At 43.6% G+C, this 22,745-nt stretch overlaps 1 protein-coding gene across 3 annotated transcripts in view; it reads left to right on the top strand.

The window, feature by feature from the left end:
• Positions 1–22,745, top strand: part of TMEM163 (transmembrane protein 163) — a 252,859-nt gene that overhangs the window by 219,414 nt on the left and 10,700 nt on the right. The gene's annotated exons all lie outside the window — the stretch shown is intronic.

Here is a 22,745-nt window from a genome sequence, read left to right as displayed (position 1 = left end):
CAACTGAGAGCCCGCGTGCCGCGACTAAGAAAGGATCCCACGTGCTGCAACTAAGACCTGGAGGAGCCTAAAGAAATAAATAGTAAAAAAAAAAAAAGTTAATGCTGATTAAGCTGATTAGTTTAAATATGTACGGTTCAAGTATCAATACATCCAGATGCTATGCTTGGCCACAAATGACCTCACATAGCTACACCAGATAGAAATCCTGCTCAGATCTATTATAATAGGATAAATATTTTAAGATGCTGTGAAGTGAGGGTTTAGTTTTCTCAGTGTAACCCACACGTTCAGTACCTGGGATGTGGACAGCACTGCTAAAAGTTACACTGTAGTCAATAACATGAAGAAAAAGTGTATGATGAGAGGGGCAAATGTAAAGAGTAGGCTAAATGTGACAGCTGTCATCAGAGGTACATAGTAAGAGGAGCTTCTGCTGAAATATGACTGATCTCATGCAGTTGCCAGAAACTCCCCTGAAGTGCCTGCTGGTGGCTCTGCCTCTTGAGAGTATTAACCGTTTTAAACCTGAAAGTGTGGGTAGTCTGTCCTTTCAGTCCCTTGCATACGGTATGATTTGTTTGTCAGTTCAGGTGTTACCTGGGAAATTGCTCTGAAGGGGCTCTGATTGGTTCTCTTTTCCTTGCTGTGTAAGCCTAGGATTTTAATCAGAATATGATATGTCCGTGATCGGTCTGCCATGTTGCTCTCTTTCTATGATGCCTCTTTGCGTTTTCTGCTTCAAAAAAGGGCTTTTTCGCTTGAGGCTCATTAGGCCTTCGCCGTGTTTCCGAAGTAGGCAGAGACATCAGACCCACTGCCATTTTATAACAAGGAAACAAAACCTCAGATAGAAAAATAAAGTAACTGTGTGAGATCCACCGTCAGAGACAACCATGGCAAATGGAACCAGGTCCTGGACTGGTCAGGAGGGCTCCTTTTTCCATGGACTGTCTCCTGAAGTACCCCAGGGTTTGAGACCCAAAAGTCAGCTTTTAAGAAAAGCTAATACAACTGGTTCAGTTTCCCAGTTGAGAAAATACAGCCCAGAGACGTATTCTCACTGAAGATTCTAATTAAGCTCCACATCTAGCATTTCCCACACTCAACTCAATGGGAGTGAACTCCTTTGCCCACCCCTGATATCTTCCCTGTGGCCTTCACGATTCCAGCATGACACCTGCTACCAAAAACTTGTCTTAGGGGGCTGCTGGGTTATGGTACCAAAACTGGAGAAGAGAAAGGAAGGCAGGGAGAGAGGGAAACGTGCTCATTCCTCTCCATGTCCTAGGAACGTCTGTGTATTTAAAGATACGGGTGTTTATCAAAGATGGGCGTTGCTGGGTCAAGGTCGAATATGCTGCTATTCAAATGTGTCTATTCTTGACCTTGGGAAACTTATTTAATCTCTTGCTATGAGAATGAGAGAAGTTATCACTCTAACTTAGCAATTTTTTCTCTCTGTGAGGTTTTGAGAGCATTGTTATCTTTGGAAGGAAGAAAAAAATATATTTTTTTCAAAAGGTGTTTGTTTAACATTTTAAGGTAATTACTTTTTCATTCACTTCCCTAAGTATAACATGGACAACAGAGTCCTCATAACATTTCTGTTCTTGTGTTTATTGTTTAGCTAATGGAGAGAATCATACTGAATGCCTTTTTATTTCTCAAGCGTTGACTGAAATACACCTGTGTATCTGGTGCGCACAGTACATCCTAGTACAGCAGAGCATTTCGGACTAAGTTGCAGTGCTAGTACTTTGGAATAGTCTGCCTCTGTCTAGAATGTGAGTATTTGGTGACAAAGCCATACGTGTTACTGGATTGTTAGGGAAACAGTTGATACTGGGAAATAGTTGGGGGCGCACTGGGTAAAAATTCTTATTTCCTGAGTAATCCTATGAAAGTGGGCTCTCTTATCATCCGAGCCCCCATGGACTCAATATAGGATCTTTGCCCTAAAGAACTTTCCGAACAGAGGTGAAACACGGGGACTAGGCTGACTGTGGGCACTCGTGAAGGTCAGCTGCTTTAGGAGGGACCCTGGACTTTCTCCTTTATTTTCTGTGCGGTGGCTTTTCAAAGTGGGGGGGTATATGCGGAGAGGGTTATAAGAGGAAACAGCTGAGTTAAAGCTCTCACTGTTGAGAGCTGTGGCTGTCCACATTTCCCCCCTTCTGCTAGTGAGAAGCAGCATTGGTGAAAGTTAGCGTTGCACAAGGTCTGCCTGCTGTCCTCCTATTTTAACTAACCCCCTCACCCCCACCCGAATCCCGTTTAGAATTGCCCAGAAGCCACCCAGCCCATCCTCTGTGGTCCCATGGTACCTCCTGCTGACTGCTGGCCACACTGCAGTGTAATTTCCTGTCTACTCGCCTCCCTGAGTAGACTGTAGACTGAGGATTTAGCCTTGCTGTTCTCCCAGCACCTAATAGGGTTTGTCATGTAGCAGAAATTCAATAAATGTGTTGCATGCATGAGGCCTTTGGCCCTACCAGGTGACAGGCTAGAACCACACTTAGGAAAAGATTGTAACCAAGAGGAGCTCATCTTTCAAGGAACTGCAAACAGAGATTGCCTGGGACCTCGCCACGGACGTTCTTCACCCCTGTGGGAGAAGCATTGCTTGCAAGGAGGGCTTATTCCAAATGGACCCACCCCCCCTTCCCATTTATAGTCTAGAGTCCTCTCTGCTGTGGTGCTAGTGATGTATGTGAATAGGTGATGCACAGGTGAGGCAGCCCATATATATGGCTCCTTTGACCATCACCCTAAATTTTTGTGATACATATTTATATCCATAGGAAATCCAATATTGTATGTGTTATTACATCGATGGATATTGTATATATCACACTGCAACTTTTAAAATCAACATGTTGTTTAAATCTAGACTATTTATGATGTTAATTGCCCATGATATAAATTCATGTACCTTTAACCCCTCTCCTGTTGATGGACATTGGGTTGTTTCCAGCTTTTTCACTATATCAAAACTGTTAGAATGAACCTTGTTGTACTATCATGGTAATATGTAGTGTGGGCAGATGGTGTTTCCAGAGGGTAACGTCTTGGAGAGGAATTTTTGGATAGTAGAAGGTGCACGTATTTTAATAAATACTGCCAATTTGCTCTTCACTGTGGCTGTACCAGTTTACGTTCTCCGAATGTCACCATATTTGATATCTTGCAACTTATCACAGTTTTTCAGTCTGATGGGTGAGAAACGGTATTTCATTTTAGTTTGCTTTCCCTTGATTTTTGGTGAAGTTGATTATACTTAAAAAATCATTTATTTTGTCGTTTGTGTTTCCTCTTTTATAAGCTGCTACTTTGCCCATTTCTCTGTTGTCCTTTTCTTGTTGGTTCTTAGGAGTTATTTATATGTTCTGAGTATCAGTCTTGTCATATACAAGTTGCAAATAATTTTAGAAGTAACCCCTTGCCCCAGCCTTCCATTTTGGTGTAATGAAATTTATCAATCCTTTCCTTTAAGGGGTTGTGGTGGTTGTGTTTCCCTGGAGAAGGTAGGGGGTTAAGAGTGCTTTTACTCCTGTGAATTAGATAATGATAGTACATGAATACGAACAAATGAGTGGATGAGTGAATAAATAAATAAATCCATCCATCCACCCATCCACCCATCCACCCATCCACCCATCCACCCATCCACCCATCCACCCATCCACCCATTCACCCATTCATCCATCCACCCATCCATCTGTTGGTTTATGCATAATCCTCCAGTAACACAAACTGAGAGTCTGCATTAGGTTTTTTTTTAGGATAAATGGTTATTTCTCATTCCTGCTATTTCCTTTCATATGAAAGAATCATCTATTAAAATAATCTTGGCCTGTCTCTGCCCTTTCTTTCACTCTTCCCCAGGAAAGAAGTTGCTTTCTTATCTGATTGATGTATTGGGGAGAAGGGCCTCTCCCTATCTCTCTTTGAGATCTGTCTGTCTGCAGAGAGCACAAGTTCTCTTAACCTTTGCTCATTTGATACAAAGGCTCTTCCTCCCCTGGGGAGACCTGTGCTTTTCCTGTCGGTCTATTTATGGAGATCAGATCTGGAAACCAGTTTTGCAGCACATCTAAGCCATGTTCTCCAACATCAACTTTAATGGTAATAAAACTTAAATTTTGCTTAAGAAAAAAAAAAAAAGAATACCTTACCACCCTGATGCCATAAAGATATATGCCTTTATCTTCTTACTTTCTTTTCATGCATGTAAGAAATCAGACTTTACAATTAGACCTCTAGTTCATCTAGAATTTATTTTTGTGTTTGGTAGGTAGACATCCAGTTTTGTTGATTTTTTTTTTTTTCCCACCCTCAGGTGATTATACTACTTTCCCATCACGATTTCAAAGGCTACAACCATCATACGCCGAATTCCCATGGGTGTGTGGCTGCCTTTGTACTTGAGGTTCTGTTCCGTGGACCTTTTGGTTCATTCCGTTCTAGTGTCATACTTTTAGAATTTCTGTAATTACAGTAAGTCTTAACGTTTGGTCACCCTCTTTTCTAGGGTTTTCAAAGTGGTTTTGACTAATGTTGCGTTTCTAGTACTTCTTATGAATTTCAAAGTCAGCTTGACAAGTGTAATGAAAAATCCTCTTGAAGTATTGTGTGAGTTGCTTTCAGTTCATTAATTTTGAGAGAACTGGCTTTTTTAAGCTATTTAATCCTCCCCTCCATTTCATCGTTCTCCATTCAGGTTTTCCTTTATGTCCTGTAATGAAGTTTTATAATCTTCTCCATACGGACCTTAGACATTTTTGTTAGGGCTATTCCTGTATAGTTTTTGAGTTCTGTTGCTTTATATATATTTCATTTTCTAAATTATTACTGCATAAAAGAGGTAATGATATTTGAATATAGATTTTGTTAACCTGTAACCTTGCCGACTTGTAAAAATTAGTTTTGTTTTTCAGTTGATTATTTTGGATATATTATATAATGACAGTTTCTCCCTTCCAACTGTAACAGGATATATTATATAATGACATTTTCTCCCTTCCAATTGTAACATTTTTCTTTTTTTCTTGTCTTGTTGCTTAGCCAAGATCTTTAGTACAATATTGAATGGTTTGCTGCTGATTTTGGAGTGATGGCTCCATTTCTGTTTTGCTAGGAGGGTTTTTTTTTTTAATCACAAATATGTGTGGAATTTTGAGTAATTTTTCTGTGTACTCTGAGATATTTCTTTTCTTTAACATGTTCATATTTTAATTAATCAATAGTCTAATATTAAGTCATCCTTGCATTTTCAAATAAACCCTGCTTGGCCGGATAGTATTATTATATTATTCCATTGCTGGTTTCCACTTACTATTTCATTTAGGATTTTTGCATCTATGCTCATAAGTGACATGGGTCTAAAGCCCCTGTCCTTGTGTATCACATGTAATGGGTTATGTAAGCTTTTCTTCTTTTTCTGTGCTTTGGAGTACTGGTTATAATGTAGGAATTACTTGTTCATTTAAGTTTTAATAGAACTCAAACTTGGGGCTGCTGCCCTTTGGAGAGACTGTGAAGGATGTTGTCTGTTAAAATAGTGAACTCTGGGGCCAGACCGCCTGCATGAATTAGCTGTCGCACTGGGACCAGTTACTTTCCTCTTTGGTTCCAGTTTTCTCATGTGTAAAATAAACATAACATTAGTGCCTCGCTCATAGAGTTGTAACGCTTAACTCAGTTAATGCACATAAAAAGCATTTTAAAAAGTGTCCAACACTTAGTCCTACAATAGGTGTTTGCTGCTTCTATTATTATGATCATTATTATTATTATTGAGGCTTTTTTCTCACCATCTCAAATATTTTATAGTTTATGTTTTTGGAACATTTTTCAAAATTTGTTTTTCTAGAAAATTGCCCATTTTATTTAGGCTCTCAAATTTATTGCATTAAAGTTGCTCATATTACTCTCATATGATTTAAAAATCTCTAATGCATCAGTACTTATGTGCCCTGTTTTATTACTAGTGTTTATTGATGCTCTTTTTGTCTCTGAAGCTAGCTTGCCAAAAGTTCTATTTATTTTTTTAAAAAACCTGCTTCTGATTCTGTAGATCGAGTGGATTTTCTTTCTAGTTCATTAAGCTCTCATCTTTATTTTGTTCACACTCAGTTTTAGGGGGCGGGTAAGTGAATTTCATGTTTGTTTAGTTTTCCTTTTTAGTTTTTGCTTTTGGCATATCATTTTTCTTTTTTGTTCTCAAACTATGAGAGAGACAAAATATTCATTTATGTGGGACCTAGCAACGTCAGTTTGCTCGGAAGGGTGCTGTGTGTGGCATTTTTCCACATTGTCTCTTTTAGGTGTTGAGAAGCTTTCAGATTCTGGCATAAACCACACTCTCCTGTGTAAACTGTGTCAGTAACAACCTCTGCTGTAGCCCCCGTATTTATAAGTGTGAGGAACAATTCAGGTTCTTTAGTGGTTGCCCACCAATGAGTGCTCTTAGGGTAACCATCTGATGGACCTGGTCCGGAGCGTGAGTGTGTTACCTAGTGTGATGGTCAATTTCATGTGTCAACTGGTGAGGCTGTAGTCCCCAGTCGTTCAGTCAAACACTCATGTAGGTGTTGCTGCGAAAGAATTTTGTGGATGCGATTAACACCTATTATCAGTTGACTTTAAGGGGATTATCCTTGATAATCTGGGTGGGTTTGATCCAGTCAGTTGAAAGGCATTAAGAGCAATTCTGATGGGACTTCTTCCCTGGCGGTCCAGTGGTCAAGACTTCGCCTTCCAGTGCAGGGGGTGTGGGTTCGATCCTTGGTCAGGGAGCTAAGATCCCACATGCCTTGCGGCCCAAACACCAAAACGTTAAAGAGAAGCAGTATTGTAACAAATTCAATAAAGACTTTAAAAATAGTCCACCTCAAAAAAAATCATTAAAAAAAAAAAAAGAGCAATGCTGAGGCTTCCCTGAGGAAGAAGAAATTCTGCCTTAGAGTCCCAGCCTGCCCTTCTGCTTGGCCCTGTGGATCTGGGACTTGCCTAGCCAGCCCTGTAATCACATAAGCCAATTCTTTGCAATACATCTGTTTCTTTTTTTAAATCCCAAACTCCTGTTTATCTCTCCTCCTGCCCCCATCGTTTCCCCTTTGGTAACCAAAAGTTTGTTTTCTGTCTGTGAGTCTGTTTCTGTTTGTAAGTAAATTCATTTGTATTATTTTTTAGATTCCACATATAATTGATAATATATAATATTTGTCTTTCTCTGTCTGACTTACTCCACTTAGTATGGTAATCTGTAGGTCCATCCACTTTGCTGCAAATGGCATTATTTCATTCCTTTTTATTGCTGAGTAATATTCCTGTGTGTGTGTGTGTGTGTGTGTGTGTGTGTGTGTACATACACATACTACATCTTCCTTATCCATTCATCTCTCGATGGATACTTTGGTTGCTTCCATGTCTTGACTATTGTAAATAGTGCTGCTGTAAACATTGGGGTACGTGTGTCTTTTCAGATTAGAGTTTTTGTCTTTTTTGGATAGATCGCAGGAGTGGGATTGCTGGATCATATGGCAATTCTATTTTTAGTTTTTTGAGTAACCTCCATACTGTTTTTCCACAGTGGCTGCACCAATTTACCAACAGTGTAGGAAGGTTCCCTTTTCTCCACTTCCTCCCCAGCATTTATTGTTTGCAGACTTTGATGATGGCCATTCTGACTGGTGTGAAGTGATACCTCATTGTAGCTTTGGCAATACATCTCTTAATATCTATGTCCTACTAGTTCTTTTTCTCTGGCTAATACACTCAGAAATTACTGCTCCGAAATGTTTTCTTTACGTTGAGTTTTAATTTTTATCCAAGCTGTATGTGTTTATAACCTAAATAGTCAATTATTCTATAAGACTCATAAAAAATAACCCCCTTCCCAGAGGCAACCATTTATAACTCCTTTCAACTTCCACATCTCTAACGTACATATGTTGCTCCTTCTTGCTTTCTCAGTTATAGTCATGATTTCTTGACTTCCCATGCTGGGTGTCCCTTTAACCATCGCCATTGCCCAATAACTACCCAGTATATTTACATTGTTATTTTTGTTGGATCGATATTCAACATTGTTATTATGATGGTAAATGTTATTAGTAGCTGAGCCCTATAGTCTTGAGTGATTTGTTTTTCCCTTTAGTGCATTACATTTTGTGTTGCCTGATACTAATAAATAAATATGTAATATAAATTACACACACACACACACACGCACACTCTGGGTCCGCTCCACAGTTGCCATCTTGGGATCCATTTATTGTAATCCTGGAGATTCATTTTACTTTTCTCTTGGGTTGTATCTTATTGAATCTCATGTTGTCATCTTTCATGGTTTACTCCATTGTTTTGGAGGAGCACATCCTGCAGTAGCTTCCTAAGAACAGATACAGGGAAGGCAGTTTTTAATTTTTTTTTTTTAGACTTTGAATGTCTGAAAATGTTGGTATTCTATCCTCACACTTTATTCGGTAGTTGTCCTGAGTTTACTCTTTGAATTTTGAAGGCACGAATCCACTGTCTTTTAATTTCTAAGTGTTGCTTTTGAGAAGTTTACCGCTATTCTAATAACAAATTATCCAACCCCCCTTTTTTCCCACAGCACTGTTTTTCCTCTCAGTAAGCTTGTAAGATCTTCTGTTTGTCCTCAGTGTTCTGAAAGTTTACAGTTAGTATTAGCCTTGATGAGGATTTTTTTTTTTCATGTATTGTGCTAGGCCCTCCGACCCTTTAATTCTGTAACTCATCCTTCAGTCCTGGGAAATTTTTTAAAATTATTTTATTATTAATGATTTTTGTTTTTTTGCTATTGTTTTCTCTGTTCTGTATTTTTAGGCTTTCTATTACTTCAAATGTTGGACTTGTTTTCTAATTTTCTTTTCTTTGTCTCCTATATTTTATTTTTATTGTGTTTTTGTTCTACTTCCTGAGAGATTCCCTCAACCTTATCTTCTGATGCTTTTGTTAAGTTGTTAATTTCTGTTATTATACTTTTAAGTTCTAAGAAGTTTTAAATTTATATGTTCTTTTCAAAACATCCCTTTCTTGTACGACAGGTGCAGTGTCTCCTATCTCTGATGACAGTTATGATAATTTTTAACAGTTTTCTTCTGTTCACAAATGGCTTCCCCAAATTCTAGTGATTATTGGCTGTCTGATTATACTTAAGAAGAGTATACTCATGATTGTGTGTGGGTGAGTTTTGTCATATGTGATTTTTTTTTTTTTTTTTTTTTTTTTTTTTTTTTGCGGTACGCAGGCCTCTCACTGTTGTGGCCTCTCCCGTTGCGGAGCACAGGCTCTGGACGCGCAGGCTCAGCGGCCATGGCTCACGGGCCCAGCCGCTCCACGGCATGTGGGATCTTCCCAGACCGGGGCACGAACCCGTGTCCCCTGCATCGGCAGGCGGACTCTCAACCACTGTGCCACCAGGGAAGCCCCAATCATATGTGATTTTAATTCAAGGACTGGGGTTTATAACCTGGTATTTGTATCCATGGACGGAATTTAGGGGATTCATGAACTTTAATTAGAAAGAAGTTGTGTTTTTATTTTGATTTAACCGCTATCTGAAATTTAGCATTTTCTTCCATCATAAAATTAGGCAACAAGCCACAGTTGTCATATTAGCGTAGTTGTGACTTTGTCACCAATAAAAATCAGATTTGTTTTTTATCTAAGATTGGTTTTGGCAGATATTTTAAAATATCTTTTGTGCTTATCACGACTTAAAATCACTGTACTTATTAGATCTGCTATTAAATACATTAATTTAGAAGCACTTATATTATTAAAGCACAGTGTTTGTTTTATATCTTAGTGTCTGCTAATATAATTGGTTTCCGTAGGATGGCTCCTCTTAGATTCCGTGGCCATGTCCAGAGATGAGAGTGCTAGTGCCCCAATGAGCCTTGCGCTCCTATCTTGTATGAGAACAGAGCAGTCAGACGGATGCTTCACTTAGAAGCCAGGCTGTGTCTGGGAGTGGCAGCCAAGCACTTCAAAGTCCCTTCTTGTCACCGAGGCAGTCGTAGTGCCTCAGCTGATGCTGCCTGTCCCTCCTCTCCTTCATCCCGTGATCCTGCCTACCTCAGCATCCTGGCGCCTGTGGAGCCGGGCATCTGCTTCCTTCACAAGACTTTGCAGGGACTCCACGGTCAGGTTGGCCAGTGTGGCCAAGAACCGCTAGGGACTGGGGCTCCCAGTCTGTCTGTAAGTCCCGCCAGTGACCCCCATGTCCACCAGCTGCAGAACCTCCTGGCTACTAAACCTGATTATCTAAACACCAACTCTTGACCCTCCCAACATCAGAATGGTTCAATGCTAATTTAAAAATTGTGAAGTCACTTAATGTGACTCCATGGCAATTTGTCAGTATAATTTAATAACCAGGGGAAATTGCAGGCTCCTGCTCGGTGTCATTTCCTCCACATCTGCCAGCTTTTCTCATCTGTGGGGGTGGGGCAGGGAAGGGGGTGATGAAAAGATCTGAGGCTGAGAGTGACTTTTCATTTCACCTGGGGTCATAAATCAATCCACATTTCTTATTCAGCCAGCATTCGTATTTCCCTGGGTAATTCTATAACATGTAGTGTCAGAATGGTTTAGAATTTGTCCTCATTAGGAAAGCAAAGGACGCCTTTTAAAAAATTTTTTTGCAGACATAGCGAGTGAACGAGCCTCCACATTCCCCCACAAGCTGTCACACAGCTTATGAAAAGGGAAAGTGTTGGTCTCTGGGGGAATGGGCAAGTTGTATGTTCAGACGTGACCTCTGGCTGGTGTTAGTGGCCACAGCTCCCTGGGACCTGGAATTGCCACCAATAGTGTCACCTATGATAAGGAATAAGCTGAGTATAGGAGGTGACAAGTGGCACTGCAGAAAAGTCAGTGCTACCAGAGATTTTTCTGTGAGCAGCACTGTGACTCAGAATGCTTTGAGATGAGGCTGTATGGGGAAACGGGGGTGTTGGCAGGGGGCACCGAGAAACTCAGTGTTGCAATGTTAGAAACTGCTGCTGGCAGCTGGCCTTCCAGAAACAGGGATCGTCAGAAGATGAGTTGGATTTACAGGTGTTAATTCACACCCCCCACTTCTATTTTGATGTACAGGGTATTGGTGGAAGAGATGGTGGAGGTGCCTTAGTCCTTTCTAGCTGCTGTAACAAAATATCATAGACTCAGTGACTTTAAGAGCAAACATCTGTTTCTCACAATTCTGGAGGCTGGAGAGTCTGAGAACAAGGTGTCAGCAGATTTGGTGTTTGGCAAGAGCTCTCTTCCTGGCTCACAGAGGGCCGCCCTTCTTGCGGTGTCCTCACGTGGCAGAGAAAGAGATCCTTTCTCTTCTGTCTGTCCTTACAGGGGCACTAATCCCGTCATGAGGGCCCCACCCTCGTGACCTAATTACCTCCCAAAGGCCCCACCTCTAAAAACCATCACACTGGGGATTAGTGCTTCAAATAGGACGTTTTGGGGAACACAAACATGCAAGGAGAGTGGGTGAGGTTCTATTTTAAGCCCAGCCACTTGTGAAGGGGTTGGAAAGTTGCATTGGGACATCCTGGCAGCCATGATCTTGGTCAGTGGTGGGACTGGCCTTTTTGGAGGCTGCTCTCAGATGCTGATGGAAGAGGTGGTTCTAGTAGTTCTCCACCTGAGTTCATGCCACCCTGATATTTTGACCCAAAGGTTCAGCTCTCATGGTGGCAGGTGGTTTCCTATGTAAGGGGAGAGGGTCAGACCCCATCAGACTCCTTCCTGTGTCTTTGCTTGTTCCTTGTGTCAACAACTGTCTATCTTCATTGGGAACCTAAAGAAAAAAGCCTGGTGTCAACAGGGGGCATATAGATTGAATTATTAAAAAAACCTTTTATGTGAAAATAATCACCGGAATAAGACTCAACAATGCAGAACGCACTGTTGATACCTACAACAACAGGGACGAGTCTCAAAAACATGTTGACAAAAGAAGCAGAGAAAACAACACATACTATAGATTCCATTTATATAAAATACAAGAATAGACTAAATCTCTGATGATTGAAGTCAGAAAGTGGTTGCAAGAGGTAGAGAAAGGGACATGAAGGAACTTTCTAGGGTACTGGAAATGTCCCTAGACATTTTGTTTGGGGCAGTGTTTAAATGGGTGTTACCATTGACAGAATTCATCAAATTGAATGTCTAAACTTGCACATTTTATCATGTTAATTACACCTCAATAAAAAGTATATAACAATTAAGTCAAAATTGAATCCCTAGGTGCCTTTTGGAGACAGGGAGTCAATTGTGATAAACTGTAGCCCTATGATGGCTGAACTCGAGGTATGGTCTCCTTGGCTACTGTTTGACCATTTGCCAGGTCATAATCTCTATTTGCTCCTTGTCTAGACCATTTGCTAGCCACTTACTACTTTATTCCAGTTCAGTCCAACCTGTTTCTAAATCAGCACTGTCCAACAAAACTTTCTGTGGTGCTGGAAGTGCTCTAAATCTGCACTCTCCAGTATGACAGCCAATAGCCATGTGTGGCTTTTGAGCACTTGGAATGTGGCTAGTCAAATGAGTTTTCGGTTTTATTACAGTAAGTCCCCTACATACGAACGAGTTCCATTCCAAGAGGGTGTTCGCAAGTCCAATTTGTTCGTAAGTCCAACAAAGTTAGCCTAGGTACCCAACTAACACAATTGGCTATATATAGTAGTGTACTGAAAAGGTTTATAATACTTTTCACACAAATAATACATAAAAAGCAAACACAAAAAATAAAACATTTTAATCTTACGGTACAGTACCTTGAAAAGTACAGCAGTACAGTACAACAGCTGGCATCCAGGGACTGGCATCGAGTGAACAGGCAAGAAGAGTTACCGACTGGAGGAGGGAGATGAGTGGGAGATGGTAGAGCTGAAGGATCGTCAGCAACAGGAGACGGAGGGCAAGCTGCAATTTCACTCAGCGCCTGACGTTGATGGCATGGGTTCTGGCTCCTTGCTGGATTCAATTCTATCTACCCTCTTGAAAAAACGATCCAGTGATGTCTGGGTAGTAGCTCTTTTTTTCTCATCATAGATGACACACTAACACTGGATTGCATTCTGAACAGCTGCTGCAACCTTCATGTACCGTTCTACGTTCAGGTCCTGAGCCTCAGAAACTAACAGTGCTTTCTCAAATAAAGAAAATCCCCTTGCCGTTTCCTACGTCATGTATCTCTTTGGTTCTTCAGTTACTTCTTCTTCTTCCTGTCTCTCTTCATCCTTTCTCTGGGCCTCCAGGGCCATCAGGTCTTCATTAGGAAGCTCCACGTTTGCATCTTTGAAAGTTTGTGACTTGAAGGTTCGTATATAGGGGACTTACTGTAATTTTAAATTTAAAGAGCCAATATGTGTTTGAATGTGAAAAGCGCTATTAAAAAAAATAACAATCAGACTATAGGGGAAGGATTATTAGTCAGGGACCATCTCACTGAGAAGGTGATATTTGAGCAGTGGTATGACAGAGGTAAGGGAGTGAGTAGAAACAGCATGTGCAAAGGCCCTGAGGCAGGAGCGTGCTCAACGTGTTTGAGGAGCAGGGAGGAGGCTGGGGTGGCTGGAGCCGAGTGAGAGAAGGGGAGAGTGGTAAGGTGAGGGCAGAAGGGTCAGCTTCATCCAGTGAGTTTAGTTGGGTTTGGCTTCACTGAGTGGAGCTGGAAAAGATCGTCATCTTATGACCTTATGTGACCATCAGGTCACAGTGACCCTCATCTGCCAGGTCACCAGACTGTGTGTGGGGCAGTGCAGGGGCCCTACATCCTCCTGGGAAAAAGCTGAGCGAGGCCCAGATCTGGCTGACTGAGGTCTCCTGAGCTAGTGTATAAGAACCAATGTCCTATGTCAGTACAGGGATCCTCCCTGGATCCAGTTTTATCAGCTCTGCCCTGATTGCCTTTGAATCCTAAAATTAGCCCTGTGTCCAGCCTGGGCTTAGAGAATTAGAAGGGGTTGGTGGTGCCAGGCTGCTCAGGAGGAGGTGGAGAATGGGTGGGAGCCTCTGCTGTCTTTGGGGAGCCACCTGCTCTACCTGAGCCTCAGTTGCCCCACCTGCAGCATGGGTTACATGATCTCTAGGCTCTTTTGTAGTTCTAATACTCTACGATTTTAATTAAGATCACTTCATGTTCATACAGAAGGTATGCTCTCTCTTGTCTGGTGCTGGCCCAGATCTGGGGGGCTGGTGGTGGTGATGCTGGGGGCCTGGGGAGGGGGCAAGTCTCCAGGACCTGATCTCTTAGGTGACACAGGACTAGTCTTGGCACAGCCCAGAGAATTTGGGGTGGAGAGCTTTTTATACCCCAGGGGTCTATCAGGTTCCTGGAATTTCTCTCTAAGTGATTTATTCCACTGAGTAAAGGTGTTGCTTCTCACATTTGGGGATCAACAAAGTTAAAACATTACAGAGTTAAGGCATTACTGGCTCTTGGAAAAGACATGCCACTTAGATGGACTGACCTTTGGCCTTCATCCTATGCTGTCTGGAAGGGAGAGGCCGTGTTGAGAGTGGGCTGAGGGGCCTTCGCCTCAGCTGTCCTAAAGTTTGGGTTGGGGGTCACGGGCTATTGCCCAGAAGGACAGGAGGCGCTCAGCAGCCCTGGAGATGGGAATGGGGAGGGCGGTCACAGTCGAGTCCTCGTGTCCCACAGCCCTGGCTGTAGGGAGCAGAGGGGTGTGTTCAGACCCAGCTCGTGTGTGGCATCCTGGAGCGTGAGTGTGGCCGTGAGGATCTGTCAACCCAGGATCCTCCTGGCGTCGCAGAATATCGGCCTTGCTGCACTGATGTCCTCCTTCCGTCCAGAAGTCCAGGGACACAGCTGGTGCTCAAGAACTGTCTCTGGGGTAGTGTTTCTTCCCACTCCAGGGTACATTCCAGCATCCCATTTGATCATGGGAAAACCAGCCAGCTTAACCCTCTACCCTCCCCTCTCCCACCACCCTAGGAATGCATTTACCCAGTTAGATTTTTAACCTTAAGCTCCCTACTTCCACAGAGGGTCAAGGTGACGGACAGCTGTGTGGATAAACATTTCTGCAGCATCCATTAAAACTGCCTGTGAAAGACTTTGCTGATTATGATTTTGGTGTCTCTGTGCAGTGTAGCATTCCATATCACAGACATATATATTTTTTTATTGCATTGGGCATAGTGAATGAGAAAGGACCTCTCCTCTCAGTGAGCTCACAGGAGAGGGAGACAGTGAAGGAAGGGCAGCTGTCAGAACCAGAAGAAAGAACATGGTTCAGGGGGGCATGGAGTGGAAGCGTTGTCAAGAAATGCTTAATAGAAGAGGAAACACTCGAGATGAGTCTATTAAAGGAAGTGTTTATCCACCCAGACAGTGGAAATACAGCAGTAGAGGAAATTCATGAGACTCGACGGCAGCCCACCTGGGTCCGTGTTCCACCACTGACCTGTCAAGCCTCTGATCTAATATTTATAATGACCATGCTGTGATCTCTGTCCTCTGCCTCACAGTATGACAATGGACATTAAGTCCCTTGTAATAATGTGCATAAGCTGAGTTATGTAAATATTAGGGGTCATCACCTGGGGGTTCCCTGAGATAAATTGATTTTTTAAAAAAGTTAGCTTTGGGAGTTCCCTGGCGGTCCAGGGGTTTAAGACTTCGCCTTCCAGTGCAGGGGGTGTGGGTTCAATCCCTGGTCGGGGAGCTAAGACCCCACATGCCTTGTGGCCAAAAAACCAAAAACATAAAACAGAAGCAATGTTGTAACAAATTCAATAAAAACTTTAAAAAATTAAAAAAAAAGATAAATTTAAAAATTAGCTTTATTGAGATGTTAATGTACATGCAGTAAAATTCCACCCATACAATTTGATGGGTTTTGATAGATGTTTATACAGAACTACCACCACCTTGAAGATAGAGAATGTTTCTGTCTCTCGAAAAAAGTTCCATCAGGCACTTTTGCAGTCATCAATTACCTCTTCTCCCCAACGGCTGATCTGCTTTCTGTCAGCATGGTTTTCCTTTCTAGAATGTAATAGAAATGAAATCACGAACTGTTGAGTCTCTTGCGTCTGCTTTCTTTCACTTGATGCTTTTCAAGTGCAGCCGTGTTCTTGCTGAATGCAGCACTAGTTCACTCTTTTTCGTTGCTGAGTAGTATTCCATCGCATGGCTGTTTCACAGTTCATCTATCCACCACTTGTCGGACGTTTAGACTGTTTCCAGTTTTTCGATGCTGTGAAAATGGTAGGTAAGAACAGTGGTGTGCAGGGTTTTGTGTGGACTTATGCTTTTGTTTCTCTTGGATAAATACCAAGAAGTAGAATTTCTGGGTCCTATGGTAAGTCCATATTTAACTTTCTAAGGACTGACCAGTCTCTTTTACAAAGTGTCTGTACCATTTTATATTCATTCCCGCAGTACAGGAGAATTCCAGTTGTTCCAAATCCTTACCGTAATCTGTATTCTCTCTTTAGTTTTACTGATTCTAATGGGTATGTAGCAATATCTCATAGTGGTTTTGGTTTACATTTCCCTGTTGACTAAGGATGTTGCTATCTTTTCATGTGCTTATTTGCTAGTCATGTATCTTCTTTGGTGCAGTGTTTGTTCAGATCTTTTGCTCATTAAAGAAAAAAATTGAGTCATCTTTTTTTTTCTTATTGAGTTGTAGAAATTCTTAATATATTTTGGATAGAAATCCTTTAGCAAATGTGTTTGCAAATTTTTTTCCCCCGGTCTGTGACTTTCCTTCATTACTTGGATGGTGTCTGTCAAGGAGTGAAAGTTTTTAATACTTTTGGTGTGAGGAAAAATGGTATCTTGGTGTCGTTTTTTTTTTTCTCTTTAATAAATTTATTTATTTTTGACCATGTAGGGTCTTTGTTGCTGCGCATGGGCTTTCTCTAGTTGCGGTGAGCGGGGGCTACTCTTCATTGCAGTGCACGGGCTTCTCACGGCGGTGGCTTCTCTTGTTCCGGAGCACGGGCTCTAGGCGCGCGGGCTTAGTAGTTGTGGCTTGCGGGCTCTAGAACGCAGGCTCAGTAGTTGTGGCATACAGGCTTAGTTGCTCCTCATGTGGGATCTTCCCGGACCAGGGCTCGAACTCGTGTCCCCTACATTGGCAGGCGGATTCTTAACCACTGCGCCACCAGGGAAGTCCCTCTTGGTGTAGTTTTGGTTTTTGTTTCTTTTATGAGTGTGCTTAGGCATCTTACATATGTTTAAAATTTGTTTTATTTTTGCCCATGTCCCTTGCTCATTTTCTGTTAGTTTTTTAATCTTTTTCTTTTGGATTTCTAAGAGCTCTCTGTATTAGGGAGACTAACCCTTTGTGATAACATTTTTCCTAGTTTGTATTTGTATATAACCTATCCTCCGCATATGTTTTAGTTTTCCATGTAGTGAAATGTATCAGTCTTTTATGGCTTTGTGATGGTTATAAAGGCCTTCACCACTACAAGGTCATAAAGAAGCTTGCCAGAACGGATGTGATTTACGGAAGCATTTACCTTTAATATGCAGTTTAATACGCAGTTATCCTGGGCTTCTGAGTGAGTGGCTAGTTGTCTTAACCTTTTTGCCGTGATCTTCTATCCATTCAATAAAGATCCAGTTGTGAGAAATCACAGGGGCCCAGCACAGGTAACAGTGGAAACAGAATACCTAAGGAGGAAATGCCTGTCCCTCTGTTTTTACAGGGTTCACATTCAGCAATGTTAGAGCTGTTTAGGAGGCCATGGTTGAGGCATCTTGGTACAGATTACAGCCAGGAACAAATCTAGGTCCTGCCATTAGCTGAGTGACCCTGGGCAAGTCATTTAACCTCTCTGCATCTGTTTCTACACCTTTCGGATGTCTGCTTGACTGGGCTATGAGGATTATGTGGCACATGACAGGTGTGGCTGCACTTTGAGAGAAGCTACCGGTGGTGCAAACCTACTCGGGTTGCAATTTCTCATCCTCAGCCAGGTCTGCTCTGTCTTCCTGACTCTCGGGAAGGAATCCTCTCAGAAGCTCCTTGTATTACACTCAGGACTGTCTTAGCTCAGGATGCCATAACAAAATACCATAGACTGGGTGGCTTTTATTTGTCATGTTTCTGGAGAACGCAACTCCAAGATCAAGGTGCCAGCAGAGTCGGTGTCTGGTGAGGGATCTGTCCTTGGGTCAGACAGCTGCCTTCTTACCGTGACCTCACCTGACCTTTCCTCAATGTGTGTAGGTGGAGAGAGAGAGAGAGAGAAATCTATTCCTCTCATTATAAGGGCACTAATACCACCATAAGGGCCCCCTCCCTCATCTCCATCTCCAAATACCATCACAGTGAGGGTTAGGAATTCAACATAGTGCATTTGGGGAGGGCACAAACAGTCCATAGCAAAGACTGATGTCTTGAGCAGGCTGATGACTACTTCTCTGTGACATTATGCACATGCTAACAGTAGATGTGGCGGGTGTGTGGAGAGAGGAGAGCCAGGTGGGCTCTGGGTGGGAAAATCACAGCAGAGTTCTAGGATGTTGAAAGCTGTTTTTGGGCAAGGGCATTGGCAGGTCTGTGCCAGCCCAGGTCCTCCGTGGGTCCTTCTTCAGGGTTTATTTTTTCTGAAGCAGAACAGCACAGCAATGGTGAGCAAAGCCTGGATGAGGCTTCAAGGTGGCCACAGTCTCTGTTTTTCCAGACTTGGGGAAGGCAAATGTTCCTTCAGAGCTGATCCTGGGAGCAGACTGTGGTTGCTAGGAATAATCCACAGATAGAAAAAACCTGAGTTTTGCATGTTGGCTTCTGCATATTTAAATACATCATTTACTCTGTGCCAGGCACCTTTGGAGCACTTTGGAACATCCTTCTGGAGGAGTATGTGAGGCTCGAGCAGCGTAGCGGAACCTCTCTAAGTGGTGAGGACAGGGCATTGTTGCAGGGATGGGGCCGTGCAGGATGACGGGAGCTGCTGCTCCGGAATCTGGGCCTGAACTCAGTGGGGCTCCCCGGCAGGAGGGAAGCACTGCAGGAAAACTTGAGACCCTGAGAGTGGCCTGAATCCACATCTGCCCCTCACGGTCTCAGCCTCGGTGACAGGGGTGACCTGCAGAGGAAGGCTGTGTCATGAAGCTGCACACCTGTCTGGCTCAGGACTCAGAGAAGCTGGAGGAGGGGATCCAGTGGGAGCTGGCAGAGCTGAGGGCCTGGCTTCTACCCCACCCCCAGGCCGACCCAGTGGATCAACAACACGTGCACGACAGCACCTGGTGCCCTGTACCTGCCTTTGGGGACGAGGGGCCGCCACTTCACCTCCACCTTCTGAATCTCACACAGGTGTCTCTCTGGTGGCCGAGTGTGACTTGGAAACACCTAGCAAGGGAATTCCAGGAAACATAGTTCCTGCTGATCCCTGTGGATACACTACACAGCTACCAGGGGTGGCAGGTCTCTTCTTTTTTTGCATTTTACAGATGCGTGAACGGAGGAGGAGACGGGGGGAGGTTCTGTGACTTGCCCAGAGTCACACAGTTATTAAGTGAGGCTTCTGCTCCGGTGCCTTTAACTATCATACAATGCTTCTGTTATACTTGATTACATCAGAAACCCCATCTCCCGTTCCTCCGGGATTCCAGTCCATGGGAGGCTTCTCTAAGGTGAAGGATGGGTTCCAAACACCGCTTCGCCCTTGATAAGCCACTGTGGACCCCAATCATAGTTTCTCTTACGTTTTTTTACATTGCACCATGTGTGCTTCTTTCTAGGTAGTAAATTCCCTATGGTTTCTTTTATAGCGATGCTTACCATACTTTGGGGCTCACCATTAGCACCTAGCGTGGCTGTTTGGTGGAATAAGTGAGTGTGTGGGTACTGCGTTTGGGGCCTTTAATAACAGTTGCTACATTTTATCGCACGTCAGCTGCCTGCCGGAGGCTGTGGGTATCACACTGCTCTTTATGGAAGAGAGAATTGAGATTTGAGAGCTTGGGTTTGTTTCCCTAGTAAGCAATGAAGTCTAGATTTGAGCAAAGATCTGCTGGCGGGTCACTGCCCTTTGTCAGCCAAGCCCCCGTTCAGCAGTTTGCTCCCCGGTTAGCAGACCCAGGGGAGGACCAGCAAAGCCATGCTGGCTCCTCTCAAGGTGCATCTGGGGGTGGGAGTGGAACCTCAACCCCCAGCTCCCTGGGACCTGGATGGGGTGAACACAGCCTTTCTCTATCTCTGAACATGTAGGGATGAGGGCTTTGCCAACAGATCGGGTGAAGCCAGAAGGGCTTTAGGCATGGGGTGAGCAAAGTGAGAATTCACCTTCTCAATCTGGGGCCTCACAGTACTTAATGGACTGCCTCAGTCTCCCAACTTAGGCTTTTTATTTTAAAAAGTTAATTAATTTGTTTGCACCAGTTCTTGGTTGCTGCAGGCAGACTCCTAAGTTGCAGCATGCGGACTCTTAGTTGCGGCATGTTTGTGGGATCTAGTTCCCTGACCAGGGATCGAACCCAGACCCCCTGCATTGGGAGCGTGGAATCTTAGCCACTGCACTACCAGGGAAGTCCCACCAACTTAGGCTTTTTTTGTTGTTGTTGTTGTTGTTGTTGTTGTTTTTTGCTGTACTCGGGCCTCTCACTGTTGTGGCCTCTCCCGTTGTGGAGCACAGGCTCCGGACGCGCAGGCTCAGCGGCCATGGCTCACGAGCCCAGCCGCTCCGCGGCATGTGGGATCCTCCCGGACCGGGGCACGAACCCGCGTCCCCTGCGTCGGCTGGCGGACTCTCAACCACTGCGCCACCAGGGAAGCCCAACTTAGGCTTTTTGAATCTTATCTGCATCTGGGTCTATGTTGGTACTTGATTCCTTAATCATGTTTGCCTTTTTTTCTGATGGGCACCCTCTCCCATAATTAGACTGAGTTTCTGCACGAAGAGAGCTTGGATTTGGGGGTCCTTCCCCACCGCCCGCCCCCGTGGCCCCTGGTGCATTAACTTCATGCCCAGCAGGGACTGGGGATCCGTCCAGAGGCCAGGTCTGGCACAGTCCTTACTGGTCATTTGAGGAAGTGAAACTTCAGTGAGGTGATTGTTTTTAAAAACTTCAAAATTGGAAATAATTTCAGATTTATACGTCCGTTACAAAGACATTACAGAGGGGCCCCATATTCCCTTCCTCCAGCCTCCCCTAAGGTTAACGTCTCACGCAGGTAACCAGGGTACCATTACCTAAACTAGGGAATGACGACAGTATTAACACAACTCCAGCCTCTGCGCTGATTTCTCCGGCTTTCCCATGTAATGACCTTTTCTGTTTCTGTGGCATTTCGTCCTCACATCTCCTTAGCCTCCAATCTGTGACAATTTCTCGGTGGTTCCTTGTCTTTCACGACCTTGAAATTTCATGACCTTGACGTGTATGAGAAGTAGTGCTCAGGTGTTTTGTAGACTGTCCTCAGCATGCATTTGTGTGATGGTTTTTCACGATTCAACTGAGGTTATGGGTTCGGGGCAGAACACCCAGAGGCCTTCTTCTTCACGTCCCATGCCGTCTGCAGGCACGTGATAGCAGCATCACGTATGCATGGTCATGCTCATCTTGATCACTTACTGGGTTTCCCCCCTGTAAGGTCACTACTTTCCTCTTTTCTGTATTCTGTTTGTTAGCTACGAGACATGAGTCCAGTCGACGCTCGGTGGAGGAGGGAATTAAGCTGTGCCTTTTTGGGGAGGGAGTAGCGCAGGATTTGTGGACATCTGTTAAAACCAACCACCGTTGATCAGTGCTGTGGAGGAGGTGCTTTTCGTTTTTGTGTTTTTGCTGCACCGTGTGGCCTGTGGGATCTTAGTTCCCTTGGGGGAGATGCTTTGATGTTTTGCAGATACCCTGTTTCCAGCAAGGTGATTTTTCAGGTCACTTTGCTGAGTGTTGAACCTGGGGAAACAGGCTGTCTTCCCTCTTACGAGCGTTCTGTTATTTGATTAATCAACAGCGTAAGGAATCCTATTTCTCTGAGTATATGTGATGCTTTATGAGATTTTTGCTGGCAGTGGCATTTTAATAGTGGGGACTCTGGAGGCTGTGTCTCATGGGAGTGATGCCTGGGAGCCCGAAGCTGAGAGGCCCTATGGGCTAGATATACGGCTACTCGCTTTTGCATATGTGACGCATGCCTTTGCTTGCAAAGGTAAGCTAACAACTTATAGGAAGTGCTAAGATAATATCATTAGCAGACTTTATTTTTAGATACCTTTTCCCACCTTGAAGGCTATAGATGAACTTCCAGTTGCTTGCGCAAGGTTAAGGAAAAAATATGGTTATAAGTAGCTCCAGCCACGATGGACCCCATGGCAAGTTCAGCTGGCCCTGTTCTTAGGCCAGTGGTGTACTTACACGTTCCAGACTTCGCAGTCAGCTGCTTTTTGACTTCTCCATGGAAAACTCGACACAGAAGTCACTGTGTTTAGCATTTGACCAACTCCGTTATTGATCGGTGATTGCCACCATTTTGGCAGAAGAGCGGGAAGGGGAATCTCCTACAGGAAAAGAAGTATGTGATCGGTTTCTAAGGAAATATAAGTCTGGATTATTCGTTTTTGATCATCTTTTTCGATTCCCAGCGACACAGGTAACTGAGGTATAAAAACAAGCAATATACCCCACCTGGTGGCAGCGTACACCAGTGATGATTTGTTCTGGGAACAAAGGCCAGTGGCTTGCAATCTGCTCTCACCTGAGCTGAACTGTT

This window comes from Orcinus orca, chromosome 7, assembly GCF_937001465.1.
Source record: "Orcinus orca chromosome 7, mOrcOrc1.1, whole genome shotgun sequence".
Classification (NCBI taxonomy): domain Eukaryota; kingdom Metazoa; phylum Chordata; class Mammalia; order Artiodactyla; family Delphinidae; genus Orcinus; species Orcinus orca.
This window is presented reverse-complemented; position numbering and strand designations above follow the sequence as displayed.